This window comes from Phacochoerus africanus, chromosome 15 (assembly GCF_016906955.1).
Source record: "Phacochoerus africanus isolate WHEZ1 chromosome 15, ROS_Pafr_v1, whole genome shotgun sequence".
Lineage (NCBI taxonomy): Eukaryota > Metazoa > Chordata > Mammalia > Artiodactyla > Suidae > Phacochoerus > Phacochoerus africanus.
In genome coordinates, this window is record NC_062558.1 from 66,204,647 (window position 1) to 66,219,622 (window position 14,976).

A 14,976-nucleotide genomic window follows, 5' to 3' on the forward strand; every position below is an offset into this window, starting at 1 on the left:
ACTAGCCCAGACAGTAACTGCAGCAGCAGGAAGCCCCACCTCCAGAAACTAGTTAAAAATGCTAGTTAAAAACAAAGAAGCGGGGCAATTCAGCTCTAAGGCAGTAGGGCTGCCTACTGAGAATATGGAGCTGCGGCCCCATAAAAGCAGAAATGTTTCAACTTCAGGAAACAAATACTGATCGGAGCTGAGCTGGGGAGCAAGGCAGAGAATGGTGATAGGCCTGCCGTTCCACGAGTAGGTCCACAGTAAACTGCCTCAATGCTTGGCGGGGCAGGGGGACAAACCATTTAGCCTCCTGCCTAGTGGGAGACCCTATAGGAGTATTGCAATTGGACCACAGCTCCGAGAGCCACAGAAACAATTTGGGTAATGGTGCTTATGGCCCTCAGGATCACCTGTGGAGTTCTGGTTTACAGTAGCCTGCCTGGGTCCCCAGTCCACCAATGGGAATATGAATTTCTGAAGGTGGGACCCAGGAACCTGTATTTTTAAGGCACCCTGAGGTGGCTGCTAATGGATGGGGAGACCCTCTGGTTTGGAGACCTTGCCACACGGGGAACGAGGTTGTCAAGTTTCTTAGCTTGCCATGTGAGAGATCCCAGACAGTCTAGTTTTGTAAATAAGATATAAGCTTATTTATTTGCACCGATAGTCTCTATACGGCGAAGAGGACTGAGGTGCACAAAACCTCAGGGGTTTGTGTCCCAGCCTTGATGGTGTAACATGCTCCCTCTAGAGATCTGATGAAATAAGCCTAATACCTGTCACATTGAGAAGTGGTCATCCATGCCACAAAATACTGAGGACCTACTATGTGCCAAACACTGTTCTAGAAACTGGGGGTTCTTCAGCGATCCAACATTGCCATGAGCTGTGGTATAGGTCATAGACGTGGCTCGGATCCCCCAGTCCTGTGGCTATGATGTAGGCTGCCATCTGTAGCTTGGGGATTTGACCCCTAGCCTGGGAACTTCCACCCTGGGAACTTTAGGGTGGGTGCAGCCCTAAAAAGCAAAAAAAAAAAAAAAAAGCTTTTGCTACTTTGCTACTTAAACGTTTCTTTGAGAGTCATTTGTTGTTGGAAGAAACCATTAATAAAGGGTTAATATGGATCATGTAATGAGTTCCTAAAAATTCATTCGAAAGACAAATTACTCAATAGAAATATAGGCAAAATATTTCAGTAGGCAATTCAAAGAAAAGGAGGTACAAGTGTACAATAAACAGAAAAATGTTCAACTTTCTAGCTGTCAAGGAATTACAAACTAAATCACTAATGAGGTACTAGTTTTCAGCTTTCAGTTTGGTAAAAATGTAAAATTTGAGAGTTACACTCTAAGTTGCGCCAGAGGTAACAAAAAATAGGCACTCTCATGTACTGATGCTGGGAATGTTAATTGACCCAACTTCTTTTGGAAAGAAAAATGTTTAATATGTATAGCCTTTGGCCTCATAATTCCTTTTTTAGGAATCAGCCTACAGAAATGAAAGCACATATATTATACATATGGATTTTTGTTGCAGCAATGTTTATAATAAAATTCAAAAAAATAAACTAAATGTCCACAGGTAGGGCACTGGCTGAAATTATGATATACACTATGGAATGTTATGCAACTATTTTTAAAATATTGTAAATTTATATCTACTAATATATAAACATATTCCACAATATCCACAGTTTCAGACTAATGTATGTAGAATGATGTCACCTATGTGTGTGTTATGTGTATATATGTACATACACACATAACAGAGACAGAAAAAGGAAAGGACAGGCAAAAATAACTCAGAAAAGATGCACAGCAGACTGTTGAGTGGTTATTTTTGGTAGGTGAAAGGAATGGAAACATTTTAAATTTCATATTCTTGTTAATAGAAAGTGGTAACAAAATGAGTAGTCTTAACTCTTTGGGGTTTTCAATATAATACTCCCCCCACCCCTTTAAAGAAAGAACAGTGTTAGCACCATTGGAGACAATATCCTTTATCAAAGAGCTTGACATCAATCAAGTTCCTTCTTCACAAACTCATTAAAGGTACTTATGAGAAAGCATTGTGCTCTAGGTTAATTGCTACCCACTTCAACTTTGGTATTTGCACCCTTACTTAACCTCTATGCCCTCAAAGCCTCTGTGTTCATAGTCAGATGCCTTGTTCCTCGGGGTGCCCCTTTCCTTGCACTGAGGCGCCTTCCTGAATTATTGATGTTTTCTGTTAAGGTCTCTGGGAACCCATTCCTGACAGTACCGTTGCCTCTGAAGAGTGCAGACGTTTCCAAGGGTTGATGCTGAGTCTGCTGCAAAACTGTACATTGTTGCTTGTTTCCTGGGACTATCCCCATGACACACTGTCACTGATCCCCACAGAACAGTCAAGTGAGGTTTTTAACCAAGGTGTTGTGGAAATTGTTAAGAAGAGTATAAAACATAATCAGAAGCATTAGAAAGGCTAGTGGCTGGTGTTTTTGTTTGTTTGTTTGCTTGCTTGTTTTTTTTTATATGATGATTTTAATTTTTTTTCATTATAGCTGGTTTACAGTGTTCTGCCAATTTTCTACTGTACAGCATGATGACCCAGTTACACATAACATGTATATATTCTTTTTTCTCACATTATCATGCTCCATCATAAGTGACTAGACATAGTTCCCAGTGCTACACAGCAGGACCTCATTGCTAATCCATGACAAAGGCAATAGTCTGCATCTATTAACCTCAAGCTCCCAATCCATCTCACTCCCTCCCCCTCAGCAAACACAAGTCTATTCTTCAAGTCCATGATTTTCTTTTCTGTGGAAAGGTTCCTTTGTGCCATATATTAGTTTCAGATGGAAGTGATATCATATGGTATTTCTTTCTCTTTCTGACTTACCTCACTTAGTATGAGTCTCTAGTTCCATCCATGTTGCTGCAAATGGCATTATTTTTTTCTTTTTATGGCTGAGTAGTATTCTATTGTGTGTATATACATATATATCACATCTTCTTAATCCAATCATCTGTTAATGGACATTTAGGTTGTTTCCATGTCTTGGCTATTTTGAATAGTGCCTCAATGAGCATGTGGGTGCATGTGTCTTTTTTAAGGAAAGTTTTGTCCAGATATATGCCTGAGAGTGGGATTGCTGAGTCATATGGTAGTTCTATATATAGTTTTCTGAAGTACCTCCACACTGTTCTCCATAGTGGTTGTACCAGCTCACATTCCCCCGAACAGTGTAGGAGGGTTCCCTTTTCTCCATACCCCCTCCAGCATTTGTTATTTGTGGACTTATTAATGATGGCCATTCTGACTAGTGTGAGGTGGTATCTCATGGTGTTAAGTTTAATGCTCTCCATTATGTACATAAAAGCCTGTCTTGGCTTCCCCTCTCGTTCCCATAAATTTTCTTCAGGACAAAGTGGATATGTGGCTCCTTATCCTCCTTGAATGTTTACAGGACCCTTGATCATCACATATGAAGTCAATCTAGCCCAGCACGCCAAGAACGTGGAGCAGGCTCACCATCTCAACATAAAGAGAACTAAACACCATACTGCAGGTTAAGTCACTTCCTTCAGCCCCACAGCAGGGTTCCCAAACGTTGACATTCCTGCTTGATGTCTTTTCTTCTTACCAATCCTCGATCAATAAAGCCTAGGGTATTTCCCTTTTGCCTTATGTTAGTGTCATCATCTCATTGGCAGTCACTCTGTTTGAGTTCCAAACCCTGGTCCATTTGCAAAATACCAACAGCTTGCAAAATCAGATGTGTCTAATGCTGTCCCATTCTCTTCCCAAGACTCACAAATTGCCTCAAGCTCTCAAAGGAAAGATCATGATTCATTCCTTTGAGTTTACAGAGCACCTACTATGTTTCAGTTAACTATCTCTGGCCAAGTTCCCTAGTCTTGTAGAGCTTTGGGGCATATGGGATCTAGAAGGAAGCTCATTTACAAGCTGGTTCAGTCCCTTATTAAAAACCTGAAGAAGTAGTTAGGTGGCTGTGACTTGTAACATATTGTACGGATCACATCAGAGTTGTCAGGTCTGGAACCCACTAGTGTGGTTCACCTGACTTGGTCTAAGCACATACTTGACTCCACCATATAAATTCAACATCCTCTGTAGCCTTTCCTTTTATTTAAACATTTTTAGGTTTTCTCTGTCCTTGTGGTTCAGACTCATCTCCCATATTTCCTTCCTTCTACAAGCACTCCCCAAATCCATTTTTCTCCAAGCAAAATTCTTCTTGAGCTCTTCATTCCTTTTATGATAACATGGCTGAGGGTGATTCCAAACCACAGAAAAAAAATCGTGACTTTTTAGGACACCTCTCCCTTTGTATATCTGGAAAATAGCAAATTCTACTTATCCTAACCCTACTCAAGTATTACCCCTCCTCTTAACTTTCCCTGTCATACCCTATATCCTTGACCAGGCATTTCCTTTCATTTGTGCTATAGTTATTTTTAAAATGCTGATCTCTTCTGCTAAGCAAAGAACCCCCTGAACAAGTGACCACATCTCATTCTTTTAGCACCTCTGGGGCCCAGTACAGTGTCTGGCTTATGAAAATCACTTGGTAAATCCTTATAGAAAGAAAATAAAATCAATATCTACTATCTCTCCTAATGAACTTTTCGCTTCTCCCAATATTTGTTTCTTTTCTTTTCTTTTTTTTTTTGTCTCTTTTTTTGCTATTTCTTTGGGCCACTCCCATGGCATATGGAGATTCCCAGGCTAGGGGTCTAATCAGAGCTGTAGCCGCTGGCCTACGGCAGAGCCACAGCAACACAGGATCCGAGCCGTGTCTGCAACCTACACCACAGCTCACAGCAACGCCAGTCATTAACCCACTGAGCAGGGGCAGGAATCAAACCCGCAACCTCATGGTTCCTAGTCGGATTCGTTAACCGCTGCGCCACGACAGGAACTCCCCAATATTTGTTTCTTATCTCTTTAATTTATAATGTCTCTACAGCACTGAATAGTTTATGCTTTAAAATGCTACATGTTACCCAAATGTGTTGGGCTTAAAAGCATTTATAATGATTCAGTCTCGTCAAAGAATGGGGTGTTCCACATAATAAAATGTTCAGAATATTCTTTTCAGCAATATTATGTCCTTTTATTTAATTAATTTTTGATAACCTTTGTAAATAGCATTATTGGCTTCCCTGATTCCTTAGAGTAAAATTATTATAATGTAATTTTTTCTGATGAGTTAGGCAACTTTATGCATGCCAATTACTGCACTCTGATATCATATAATGAAGCCCTTGGGCGCTATTAAGGCAAGTAGACTTGTTGGCCCCCACACCAAAAGACATGAAGGTTTCTGTATTTTCAGTGCTTGAGTCATGTTTTGGAGTTTTATGTTTCCTTATTCAAAGTTTAGGAGTTCCCTGGTGGCTCAGAGGGTTAAGGATCCAGCTGCTGTCACTGCAGCAGCTCAGGTTGCTGCTGTGATGTGGGTTTGATCCATGGCCTGGGAACATCCACATGCCACATGGCCAAAAAAAAAAAAAAGTTTAATTGTTACTCTGTTACATCAAAAAAGGAGGCCAGCCTCTCCTATGCATACTGTACTTTCAATAAGTCATTGTTGAATTTGATGAACTAGTTTAAAAGCAAAGGTTTTTGACAGCTTCTCAGGGCTTGTTCCTTCTCTCTGAGTAAGAGGGACATTCCTGATGTGAAAAGAGCCAGTCAGCATCAGAACCAGAAAAATATTACATAAGTATTGGGTGAAGGGCTCACGGGATAAGAAGAGCTAGGGGGGCATGAGAGAACAGACACATTCTGTAGGATTCCAAATGGGGAAACAGAAATATCAAATGAATGGCCCAAATATTTTCCCTCACTAAATTCCTACCTCCCCTGCCCCCATTTCCCAATTCTTGCTCCCTGGAAGACACCACTAAGTCACCTTGTTTTTCCTTCCCACTGGAGAAAACCTTCCCAGTGTGACTATATCACACACTGCTCTCCAGAAAGCCACTATTGGTCAGTTCAAGATGGATAATGTGAAGAAAAGAATGTATATAGATGTATAACTGGGTCGCCTTGCTGTACAGCAGAAACTGACAGAACATTGTAAATCAACTGTAATTTTGAAAAATAATAAGTAAATAATAAAAACTTAAAAATAAAATGGTGGACTGCATACCTATTTGATCTTCTGGAAAAAGAATGATACTTCAAGAAGGTGAAACTTCAACTATAGAAGGGAAATTTTTCTAATAGTCAATCTAGTAAGTAGCTCTGCCTCAATCAAAAGAACTGCCATTGATTGGGTGTTTACCATGTACCAAGCAATGTCACAACCATTTTACATCTCATTTAAAGTTCACAATAACTCTGTGACATAGGCAACATTGTTTCCCTACTTCACAAACGAGAAAACTAAGATCCCTAAGAGTTACATAACTTTTGAAGGGCACAGAGCTGGTAAGTGGTGGCACTGGGATTTGAACCTAGGATCTGTCCTACCCCAAAGTCCATGGTCTCAAACCCAACGCTATACCTCTTTTCAAGGGAGGTGCATTTTCCAACCCTAAAGATGTTCAAAGACAGACTGAACAGCCACTTGGCAGGGATATTATGGAAGGGATTTTTACTAAAAAAAAGTTTTTACTAAGCTAAAACAGGTACTTAGAGCTGATTTTACTCTAAAGCTGACTAGGATGGGGTAGAACCACAGAAAGACAAGGCTGGGTTACAAAATACCTTAGAATTCTTAAATGGTTGTCCCATGTCTGCATCTCTCCTTTGGGAGACAAATCCTTATTCAGTGCCTTTACCACAGGGAGCAGTGTTAGACCCTAAGGGTGCAATAGAGGTTCGAACAGACATGACTGCAATCTTCTAGAAGCAGCCTCTTCTGTATCAGAGCAGCTCCATGTATGAGCTTAGCTAAGTTATGAGCCCTGGCCTCCCCTTTGAGGAGCTCCCCAAATGTATCTACTGTCTCATCCATTTAGTCATACGTCATCTACTAACAGTCATCTGTGATGTCTCCACATCTTATTTTGGGGGGCTGAGCACTCCCAGTATGTCAATCATCTCTTGCACGATGTAGTTTGCCTGCCATCCAGAAGGCCCTGGCCTGGAGCCATATTAACAAATGGATTTAGGATACCATACTCCAGTCCTGTTTTCACCAATAAAGAGAATGCTAGGCTTGTCTTTTCCTGCATTCGTTTTCCAACCTTTTTTAGTTGACCGAAGAAGAGAACACACAAGGTAGCTGGTAACATTCCTAGCAATAAAAACGACCACCCATTGAGCACCTATGCGCCAGGTTAAGAACTTTCCTTGCATCAACTTGTTCATTTTATCTCAATTATTTTTCTACTTTAAATATGAGAAAACTAGTTACATAGCTAATAAGTCCTAAAACTTGGGTTCACAACTTAAAATTGAAGTTTGCCATCTCCCAAGGGTATGATTGTAATGTCTGTATCAATTGTCATCAATCAGAGATCATACCCTCTCTCTCCTGACATTTGAAGAAAGGAAAACTTCCATGGTAATCATTAAGGGGGAAGTGCCTTAACCTCCCTGCAAAGCACTCTCCTCCTTCTCAAACCTCCATTTACTCAAACAGCAATGAAGCTCATCCTCTCACTTCCTCACTTCACAAATATTTACCAAGTGAATGCTATGGAGCAGGTGCCATTCTAGGTTCTGGGGATCAAGGGATTAACAAGACAGACTAGGTTCCCACTCTCAAGTACCTACAGAGACAAATGATAAATAAATAAACACCAAGTAATGCTTTGGGGCAGTAAATGCTCTAGGGGAAATGAGAGCAGAATGAGGAGATAGAGGACAAGGGTTGGCGTTTGCAGTGTCCAGAGATTTATTATTATTCAGGTATAACGAGGCCAACACATCAGGAGACGGCTGTCATTGAAAAGATAGTTTGTTACTCACAGTTTCCAAGAGGAGGGGACCCACCACACCATGGAAGGAAGGCCGCACAGAGAAGCACCAGGGTCAGTCAGGGGGCAGAAGGAGCAAAGGGGAAGAGTGGGCAAAAGGCTTCTTTGTGATTTTAGTGGTAAAGAATGCGTAAGGCAGGATAAGCAGCTGAGCAGTTTGGGAGTTAATGGTTTGAATGATTTGGGTGGGCTCTGGGCTCTAGGGGTGATCTCTACTACCTGTCCCTGTGTGACTTAGGGCAGGAGGATAGTGTCTGGGACAATAGGAGCTTGGCCAAAGGAGGTGGGTGGAGATGTGATTGGTTGGTTTGCATGCCAAATGCATTTTAAAACAGAGAAAAAGTGTGATTAATATAATCGGGGAAAGACAATACTCTGTGGTGGACTGCTCAGGGAAGAGATAGAAATTGAGCAAATGTGTATAGGAGGTAAAGTCTGGGGAGAAGCCTTAGACAAAGAGAGCAAGTCATTGGCGGGGGGTGGCGGGGGGAGGACAAGTGGGGTGGTTGGTAAGAGCCAGACCACTCAGCATGATGTAGGTCATGCTATAGAGTTTGGTCTGTCTTCTGAATGTAAAGGGAGGCTGTAGGAGGGAATTTTGGGTTTGTTGGTTTGCATGTTGACTTCTTAGGATAGAAAATTTCAAACATTTACAAAACTAGAGAAAATAGTATTTAAAATCCCCATAGTCTCATCAATCAGTTGTAACAATTATTAACCCAGATGGCCTAATTCCATCTAAACCTATGTCCCGAACACTGATATTATGTAGAAAGAAATCCTAGATATCTTATAATTTTACATATAAATGTTTCATCATGTATCTCTAAAAGATAGCTTTTTTAAAAAGCATCATCACAACATCATAATCATACCTAAAAAACAAAATAAAGTTAAAAAATAATTCCTGGAGGTTCCTATGTGGCACAGCAGGTTAAGGATCCAGTGTTGCTGCAGCCGTGGCTCAGGTTGCAACTATGGCATGGGTTCAATCCCTGGCCTGAGGAACTTCCCCATGACACGGGTACAGCCAAAAATAAATAAGTAATTTCTTAGTAACATTGAATATTCATCATGTTTTTCCCTCCACAATTTTTATTTAAGATCCAAATAAAGTCCATATGTCTGTCTCTTAAGTCTCTTAATCTATAGGGTCCTCCTCCTTAGCCCCCCCACCCCCACCATCCCCACTGCCTCAGAGGCTGAGCAACCATCCAAGTTTGCCCAGGACTGAGAAGGTGTCCAAGATGCTAGACTTTCAGTACTAACACCAGTAATGTCCTGGACAAACAGGTACAAGTTGGTCCCCTTTTTTCCTCCACCCATTGCTTTTTATTTATTGAAATAGCCAAGTTATTTGCCCTGCAGCGTTTCCCACTGTCTGCTAAGTGTGTGTTCATTGTGTCATGTAATATGTACCTCTATACCTTGTATTTCTTATAAATTGGCAGTTATCTAGAAGCTAAATCAGATACAGTTTAATGTTTTGGCAAGAAAATTTCATAGGTGGTAGCAGATATATCCACATATGATGTAAATTCTCTCTTTTTTGTCTGATCTTAGCAGTCATTAATGATTGTTACCTAGATATTTTTTTCACTAGAGGGATATTAAAAGGTACTTTTCTAATCCTATCACTGCTTCTTTATTTATTAGCAGAAGCCCTTTTTATGAAGAGAAACTTTTTCTCATCCATACTTGGTTACCCTGAATCAGTAGAGGGTTCTGAGAGGGGAATGTTTCTCTAAACATCACTCTGGCTGCTGTGTGACAACAGGCTATCAAGGATTAAATATCGAATTGAGAAAACTCTCAGGAAGTTAATCCAATGTTCTAGGAAAGAAGTGACAATGGTTTGAAATTGGGTAGAACCAGTGGAGATGAGAAAAAGTGCTCTGATTCAGGATAGAGAGCCAATGCTGATGGGTTAGATGTAAAGTGTGAAGGAAGATTAAAGAGACAAGAAGGACTCCGAGGTTATGAGAAACTGTGTGGGTGATGGTGACATTTACTGAGATGGGGAGAACATAAGGAGAAGCATAGCTCATGTAAAGGTGCCTCCTTTTGTTTGATGTCACATGACCTTTTGAGTTTTATAATCTCTGGTGCATTAAACCCAATGTGAAGTGTAGGCCAACAGATATCACTGGGGGAAGGAAGAAAAACACACTTTTCCATGCTTCTCAATAGGAATATGTGATACCCTCTATCATTATTGGTGTGGAGAGGGAGTGAGGGATGTGGGTGAGCACAGTCACAGATTTATTTGTAAACTTATTCACACTGAATGAACCTACAAGTATCACCATGGGTGGGAGGCTGTCTCGGGGAAAGGAAGTGGTACCGAGCTATATAAAATGTCAAAGGCAAAGATAACAGCAGCTCAGAGGCGGATAACATTTTACCCTTAAGGAAGTCTTTTCACATCATCTCTTGAATCCTGCAGCAAGCTTATGAGTTTGGCAGGGCAGGTAGTATTCACCCATTGTAGAAATGAGGAAACTGAGGTTTGGAGAGGATGAGTGATTTTCCCACAATCCCACTGCTTCTAAACCTCAGAATGAAGACCCAGGCAAACCCAGGTGCTCATCTTTACTGGAAACCTCTTCCCTGAAAGGTCAACCTCTGTCAGAAACAGCTGTTTTGGTTTGCTTTTATAATGTATCCTTTACATCCTTCTCATTTTAAAAAGCATTACAAGTTCATTGTTTTTAAAAGTGGAAAATACAGAAAGGCTCCCTCAATTCAAAGATAAAAGTGATTAACATTGCGCTGTAAGTCATCTGGAATTATATAATACAGATGTTGTCATAGCTAACTCTACATCTAGCGGGTTCATAATGCTATCCTGATTTATAGCCTGCTTTTTTCACTTTATATATCATGAGCATATTCGTAACCATTAAATATTTATAATAATGTTATTTTTTACTTCTTCGGAGTAAGTTTAGCCTATCTTGCGGAAGCCCCATTATGTGGTCAGCCATTTCCTTTTCAACGGCACTAATTTCAGTTGTTTGCTTTTCCTTTTACCTTTGATCATAAAGGAACAGGTTCAAATGCACCCCAATATTTGTCCTAAACTCGACTTGCCTCCCTTTCCCTAATTCCATACATCTGACCAGTCCCTTAGCCTTGCTGCCTTAACTCCACCCTTCTTTCCCTCTTTCTTTCCCACTTCCAGGCCAGGCAGGCCCTCCTTCATCTCTCCCCTGTTCAGTGCACTCAATAATTTATTCCACGTAAGTAAGATTCCTTCTGTGCTTAATCTCAAATTGGTCCTACATCGCTTCTGAGTCTCATTTCATGATCGCGCCTTAATCTGATCATCAACTTTTGATCATTTACTGATTGTCTACATGGTGTACATTTTCATGTATATGACCTTTCATGGTGTGCATTGATCTTCCTCCAATCAGGTAGACAGTTGATATTTTGCCTCCCTCTAGCATTCAGTCTTCTTTCATCTCACAACCTCACTCCAGTTTTTCTCCGTCAAACCAGGCACCCCTTACCCCAGGACCAAGTGATTTGGGTGGAGTGGAGGTGCCCTTAGCAGTGAAAGGGCATATCATCAAGATTAAAGCTAAATAGCATCTCACATTCCCCAAGCCATAGTCATTGCTTCAGGGATGAACACATAACCAAACAAGCCCGTGAGAAGCAAAGGAAAATGGGGCTGGGCTATTAAGGTAGAGGATGTTATCTCTCCCTGAAAAGGTACTACAGCCACCTGCCCCACCTGAGTCTCCCTATGATACCAATGAAGATGAAGGCAGAGCCTGTAGAGGGGAGGAATGATGATGTTGGAGAAGCCACAGACTCCCCTGGGCTTGAAGCCATGCCTATGAGCTGCACTTGTCACTTAGGTGAGCAAATCAACTCCTTTTGTTTACAAACTGAAAGAATCTTAATCCATATATGAGTTAGGGAAGTAGTATGGGAAATAATTATTGTAAATTAAGACTCCAGGCAAATTATAGCTAATAAATAAGACAGCTAAGATTTGAATTTGGAATTTCCTAACTACAATACTTTGCTTTTCTCACTCATGATATTAAAGCCTGGCAAATGCAAATAAGGGAAAACACACACACCCACAAACACACTCGCGCACACTTTCTATACCTTACCAGGAGATGTTCAGTGGTCTCTGTGTGTCATTCTGCTCCTCTCTCCAATCAGGATATACTATTACACTAGACAGCTCTGAAGGTCTGCCTCACACAGTACAGGAGAGTATTCCCAAAAATGTGAGCATTTAATTTATTTTTTATTAGTCAAACTATATTGTATAGAGATATTCTTTATTCAAAGAGATTTTATGGTGATCCTTCTGCAAAGTGAAGAATCTTAATGTCAAAAGTAAATCAGTGCCATCATGTAAATCTAGACAGACCAGTCAGGATTGCTTAAAAATAAATCTGGTCTACACCTTAAAGAGAAAGGAAATCCTGAGGACATGAAGATCATATGTTTAAAAAAAAAAAAAAAACGGAGCAGAGCACTTTTGGCCCTCTGTTTCAAGTGTTTGGACAAATAGATTATCTAAGAGGTCCAAAATGATCTCACAGGGTAAATATTCTCAACTATGTAAGAAAAACTTGATAAAAAAATCTTCTACAAAAATGATTGACTTCTTTTGTAGGTATCCATTAAAAAAAAAAAAAAAAAAAAAAAGCTTTTTTGAGCACCTACTAAATCCCAAGGGTTGTGCTAGCTACTTGGGATAGGATATTAAACAACTACAAAAGAGCCTGCTGTCTTGGAGCTCACAGTATAAAAGGTGGCTTCTGTGTGCGGTGCTAGAAACTTGAGGGTCCAGACATAAATAAAACTGGTGTCACCCCTGCCCTCAGAGAGTTTGACCAAGTAACAATACTTCTAAACGTTTTTTTGTTGCTTCACACCATTATTAGAAAAACTCTTAAGGCACCCCTAATAAATAATTTTTTTGTTAATTTTACACTTGCTCCATTTTCAAATATGTGTGGTACAAAATATAGACATGCATCAAAAAAACAACCAGAAATCAAAAAGGACAAGACCAAATTTAATATAAAGGTTCTAATATTTCCTTCCCACACTCCTCTTTAGAGACCATTGTTCTCCAGGGTTGGGCTTCCATTGACCAAGCATTTCTCTAACTTGAATTCCAGCTGTCTCAGGCATAGTTAAGGACTGACTGGCTAAGTCTGGGCTGAGTATTTCTTATTTCTTATTCCCATCCAAGATGCCAGCAATCAATGCCTGGCCACCATCCCTGATCCTATCTGAGATTAGCAGACCCCTAAAACCACTCTTAAAATCAGGGCACCATGGTCAAATCAGTCATGTGACTGACTGAGTTTTCACTTCTCAACAATTTGCTTTGGCATTGGGAAAATGCACTGCTTGAGTGGATATTCGTCACAAAGCATCTCACACACCAAGAAGAGCTGGCTATTGACCGATGCCAGAAAACTCAAAGACAAAGAAAAATCTCAGTACCCTCTCTCCAGAAATGCATTACCTGGACAAGGCTGGCTGCACATTCCAACCAAGCCTTCAGTTATGAAGCATCAGTAGTTCTTGACACCCTTTATTTCCAAGGCTAAATTGTACAGCCCATGAACTATAAGAAAATGGTGTTTCCTTACACCAATTTCTACTCATATCTCTACAAATTACTTCAACCAACATTTATTGAGTGCCTACCTTGTACAACACACAACAAATGGGAATTTTTTTTGCCAGATGACTTTTGCCCAGCATAGATATATGGGTTAAGAGACTCAGTTATATACAGAGCCCCTACTTTAAGAAAATTATTTCCCAGAAAACGATTGCTCAGTGCTGTTTGCATGCCCGTCCCCTGGTAGCATTGCGAGCATACATTAGCAACCAACAGCATGCTTCATTCCCGCACACACTAATGAAAAATGATTGCTTGTCTTTCTAAAACCAAACCAATTATTCTTGTTTTTGTTGAATGGAAATTTAGCTTGTGTTTAGTGACAGAATAAGTAAATCAAGTCTTATTTGGAACCCAAGCATCAATGTGAATCCTGTCGCTCTGCTGACAGGAAATGTAACCCAGATAGCTTATTTGATAAAACAGGGCTATTTTGGCTTTGAAACAAAAAACTCCACCCTTGCGACTTCAGAGCAAATGAACCATGCGCCCCCACCTCCATCTCTCTCTTTCCCTGGTGTCTGCCTGTAACGAGGCAACATTTTACATAACCAGCAGTATCTGCTCTGAGCTGGTATACAAACGCCTACCTGATTGAATATCACCATCTCAGAACTGCTGCCTAATCACATTTTTTCAGGCTGTGTGAACAAAATAATGTTTCTTTAATTGCGTGAACTCTTTATTTTTGATATTTTAATGACATTTTTAGAAGATAGAATAGCCGCTTCTCTTAGATCGGGTGGTATTAATCAGGTGTGACAGCTAGTTATTTGATACATTTTTAAATCCCACTTGTATTTTCACAAGAGTAATCTGGGACTTGATTTCTCAGTCCTGGGTCGGTAATGTCACTTGTGTTTCTGCCCATAATGAGCAAAATAATTGAACCAAATTAGCACTATCTATAATTCAGTGTTAGCGCAGAGGTCTTGTTTTATTTTTTTTAATGAAATTAAAAAGCACTCTCCCCCCAGGATGAATGCTAATAAATAAAAGTCCGTGAGATCTACACTCTTGACCTTGCGTCGGTCCAACATACGTTTTCCCCTGGGGCTACACCCAGTTGCGAGGTTGTAGACATAGCCAGTGCATTTCTTCCTTGAGCATATGTTTTGTGCTGGCGTTGGAGGGTGCTCTGCTACACATGGAGGCTCTTTTACCCAGGTCAGGATGCTGGGGACCATTTAGAGCATCTTATTAAATGGTGTTGTGAGATCACAGAGTATTAGCCTCAGATATGACCTGGGCTGATATTTGTCATAAACACTATAATTGTTAATTTGTTTGTCTCTCTGGTGGACTGAACAGAGTGGACTGCCCCAGAGGGCAGGCCTGAACTGCCTAGACCTCATCGGACTTTGTAGC